Genomic DNA, 4,488 nt, shown 5'->3' with positions numbered 1-4,488 from the left:
GCCTTGGAGCTGACTTTGGATCCTGTTCACATTTTGGTATTGTATGATGTGTTGTTAATAGTGTGGACTTTAGATCCATACCATTTCCCTCCTGAATCAATCCTGGATTCTTCACATTTTAGCTGAGTCATGTTGGGAACTTAACTGCTGGATCCTGGGAGACTTAACTGCTCTGTGCTACCATTTCTTTGCCTGTAAAGTGAGGTTACTAACAGTAACCTTCCTCATAGAATACTTGGAGGACTAAATGAGCTAACAATGTAACATACTTAGATTCTGGCATATATGTTGTGTGAGTGCTATATGAGGGTTAGCTGGTCTCAATGGCACCCCACTCCAGTACTCTTGCCTGGAGAATCCCATGGACGGAGGAGCCTGGTGGGTTGCAGTCTATGGGGTTGCGAAGAGTCAGACACGACTGAGCGACTTCCCTTTCACTTTTCACTTTCATGCATTGGAGAAGGAAATGGCAATCCACTCCAGTGTTCTTGCCTGGAGAATCCCAGGGACGGGGGAGCCTGATGGGCTGCCGTCTATGGGGTCGCACAGAGTCGGACACTACTGAAGTGACTTAGCAGTAGCAGTTATTCCTTGATAATATTTCATATTATGTCCAGTTTCCCATTACTTGACATTAAAATTGTGATTTCTTTCTTTTTTTTTTTTTAAAGCAAATGTTGTTGTGATCAATATTTTTTACAAATACTTTCATACATATGAAGTATTTCTGTAGAATAAATTTCTTGGAATAGTGTTAATGAGGCAAAAGGTATGGGTGTTTCCAACAGTGATATAAGCTGGTGGGCTTTGCCTGATCATGTTTTTCTTGGTTCTTTCACATCAGCTCACCCAGTAGCAGCTATTTGGCATCATGCCATCATCTTGTCCTTCACATGGCCAACGGCTGGAAGAGCTACATGGCAGCAAGCGGTCCTCTTTATCTTCCCATGTCCTGGCGCTTTGTGAATATACAGTGGACTGGATGGCTTCCTGGCGATCCTGATGGGGATTCTGAATTGCCACTTTATGTTAAGTGGATGCCCAGGGGGCAGGTGACCCTAGCCAAGAACCCTGATCAGATCCCCCATGCCCATTGTTAAGCTGAGACTGAGATGGCCCAGGTGGTCAAGAGACCAGACATGCGGTTTTCCTCTTGAATCTGTCCAGCTTCACCAAGGGCTTGATGACCTGGGACTTTTTTTTTGGCCTTCATGTCTTTGCTGAGTGACATGGGGGGAATGAATATGGCAGTGTGGATGTGATGATTCATAGGATGTAGGTGCCAAGTGCACTCCTGGAAACATCAGGAGAGGAACAAGACAGTGCTGTGCATTGCTGCTGTGCATTTCTCTTGATCTAATTAATACAATGGGCTTCCCCAGTTCAGTGGGAAAGAATTTGCCAGCCAAGCAGGAGATGCAGGGTCGATTCCTGGGTCAGGAAGATTCCCTGGAGAAGGAGATGGCAACCCATTCCAGTATTCTTTTTTTTTTTAATTTAAATTTATTTATTTTAATTGGAGGCTAATTACTTTACAATATTGTATTGGTTCTGCCACACATCAACATGAATCCGCCACGGGTGTACACGTGTTCCCCATCCTGAAGCCCCTCCCACCTCCCTCCCCATACCATCCCTCTGGGTCATCCCAGTACACCAGCCCCAAGCATCCTGTATCCTGCATCGAACCTGGACTGGCGATTTGTTTCTTATATGACAGCAAAAGGGACACAGATGTATAGAATAGTCTTTTGGACTCTGTGGGAGAGGGAGAGGGTGGGATGATTTGGGGGAATGGCATTCCAGTATTCTTGCCTGGAAAATCCCATGGACAAAGGAGTCTGGAGGGCTACAATCCATGGGGTTGCACAGAGTCGGACATGACTTGGTGACTAAACAATAAGAACAACAATTAATGTAACATGGACTAAGGAATAAATGTGATAATCTGATGGGGAATAAAAGGTTGGTGATTTATCTAATTTATGAACACTGAGCAGTTACTTTATGTTGGGCACTATGCTTGTGATTCACTGGCTGTATGGAAATGACTAAGACATGATTCCACCCTATGAATATACCATAGATATTCTAAGAGTCCTTGGAAAGAAAAATTTTGAAGGACAATGAGATTTATGATAATAATAATGCAGGTGGGGCCCGAGTTCTATCAATAACACAGATCTGAGGCTTGGGGGTAGGTATGAGTGGACATTTTGGGGTCCCTTTACAAAGAAATGATTAGTGGAGAGGACTTCCTGTACAAATATTATAAAATAAAAATTACATTCTATCTTCTTTTTCTTTGATTAGAAAAGATACAGTTGTATAGTCACTTAGAAAAATGTAAAGGAAATTAAAGATCACCCATAACTTTCATCCAGAGACAGCCATTGTTAACAGTAAGTTTATCTATGTTTGACCATGTTTATATGTAAGTATATGTCCACACGCACAAACACAGCCTTTAAAAATTATTGAGAAATGCACACGCTTACACCTCAGCTGATACAAGAACAGTAAAGGGCGCAGGGATTTCAGCCTTTGTTGATGATGTACTCTGGGGAGGTGGCAAGGCCTCACTGATTGACTATCATTTCTCTGATGACTCTTGTTTTTTGCTTTTATTATTATTTTTTAAAAGATAAAAAACCTAGAATTCTGAGTGTTGAATCCCCATCTTTTGCAAACATGGCTCACAGGCACACTAAACATTAACATCATATCAGCATCTACATTCATGTTAGTATTTAAAGTCACCATTGAGGGAAGATTCTGCACTCCTAATGCAGGGCGCCTGGGTTTGATCCTGAGGGAATTAGATTCCACCTGACTCTGCTAAGAGTTTGTGTGCCAGAACTAAAAAGATCCCCTGTGCCGCAACTAAGACCTGGCACAGACAAAGGAGTATCTTTTGAAAAAATTGTTAAAGAAAATAAAGACCATTACTGAAAAATTTCTTCCTAGAACTTGATTTGGACCTGTGACCTGATCAAAGCTCACGGCTCAGACTCACCGCCTTTCCCCTTCTCCGTCCACTCACCTGGTGCTGTTACTCTTTCCTTTTCACACACCTCCACGGCAGCTAACTCCAGAAACAATTTTCTTTTTTCAGTCTGCTCCACAGGGTACCCTCTTCCCCTCATCATTTCTCGTTTCTCACCTTGAAAATCTCTCCTTTCTCTCTTAATGGGTTCCTGAGACCTGAAAATAGAGGTAATTTAAATTTGGCGAGTGTGATGGCAACGGAACAACTTTTGTGAAAAGCAGAGTTTAAAATTCAGGAGTTTCCTGCTGTTGAAACGTAACCCTCTCTTTGCCTTCCTTCTGTGGATACCTCTGGGAAGGGGGTGTCTCTGAGGTCACCTCAGACTCAGTTGCCCAGCCCTAGAGGATGAGAAACAGCGACCACACTCAGGCAGGTGATTCCTACCCACCTGGAGGGGTGGGGTGGGAGTGGAGTCAATGGAAGTCACCAGGTTCGGCCTGGCCTCTTCAACCTGGAATGACCTTCCTGACCCCTGTGTGCAATCTCTGCCCTGGGACCGTCCCACGCCCCAGCCCTGGGGTGGCAATAGGTAGCTGAAGTCACAGAGTCGGGGCTGACAAGGGTGCCATTTCCTCTCTGCCAATACCTACAATAGTCACCTCCTTCTGGGTGCTCATGGCGCCCTTTGCCTCCATCCCAGAAGCAAGGCCTTTTGAAGACTTCACCTTTTCCATTAGGAAATGTTTTGAACTTTCCAAAGTTAGCTGCAAACGTATTAGTGTGTATTAACATCCCACTTCCCTGGCACTCATCTAGGTTACCACTTAAACAACGGGCTCCAATTCTCTGTAAAAAAAAAAAAAAAAAATCTGCCAAAATCTCATTTCAGAAAGAGGACACAGGAGACACAGAACATGGAGCCCATCTCCCAACGAGAGCCATCTGTTCTCATTAGAGAGATCTCGCAGCCTCAGCTTGGGAGGGAGGGGCCTCCAGGTGCTGTGAAGGAAGCCTGCCTGCCAGTGATCCTTTCGGAGACTTTGCTTTTTTTGTTTTGTTTAGTTTTGTTTTTGTCTGGCAGGCTCAAAGAGAGACTGTCCTACTTTCCAAGAGAACGATGGCTCCAACATTTTAAGAAATTAAGTCCCTGGGAAAAAAAAATCTAGTTTGAGAGGGCTTGTAATGGCTCCTTGACTGCATGCTGTGCTGTCCAATTTATAAGGGAGAAATATCACAGAGGTTGGGAGCCAAAGTCGGTGTGCACAGCCATTGCTTAAAAAGGGACGGATGCTTCCCGGGGACTGTGAACCTCTCCCCCCCGCCCTCAGGCCCCCCAGCATTTATTCAATCTGGAGAGAATCTGTCTGCCAGGCTCCCACTCCTACATTCCAGGAAGAGCCAGGCCGGTTCATTGTCCCCTGTGTTTGGAAAGTGATAATAATTCCTCTGAGACCTAACGGGGCTCGAGGCTCAGGAGGATGTGATCAGAGTCCTGCTGG

General features: G+C 44.6%; 1 long non-coding RNA gene across 1 annotated transcript; it reads right to left on the bottom strand.

The window, feature by feature from the left end:
• Positions 1-531: 531 nt before the first annotated feature.
• On the bottom strand, positions 532-4,488 carry LOC123334554. The gene is made up of 3 exons (XR_006552576.1): positions 3,640-4,488; positions 3,044-3,204; positions 532-1,294 (listed from the first exon to the last, which is right to left on the bottom strand). It is a non-coding gene; the product is annotated as an uncharacterized LOC123334554 (long non-coding RNA).

Source organism: Bubalus bubalis, chromosome 7 (assembly GCF_019923935.1).
Source record: "Bubalus bubalis isolate 160015118507 breed Murrah chromosome 7, NDDB_SH_1, whole genome shotgun sequence".
Lineage (NCBI taxonomy): Eukaryota > Metazoa > Chordata > Mammalia > Artiodactyla > Bovidae > Bubalus > Bubalus bubalis.
Note: the sequence above shows the minus strand (reverse complement) of the source record. Positions and strands in the feature narration are given on the sequence as shown.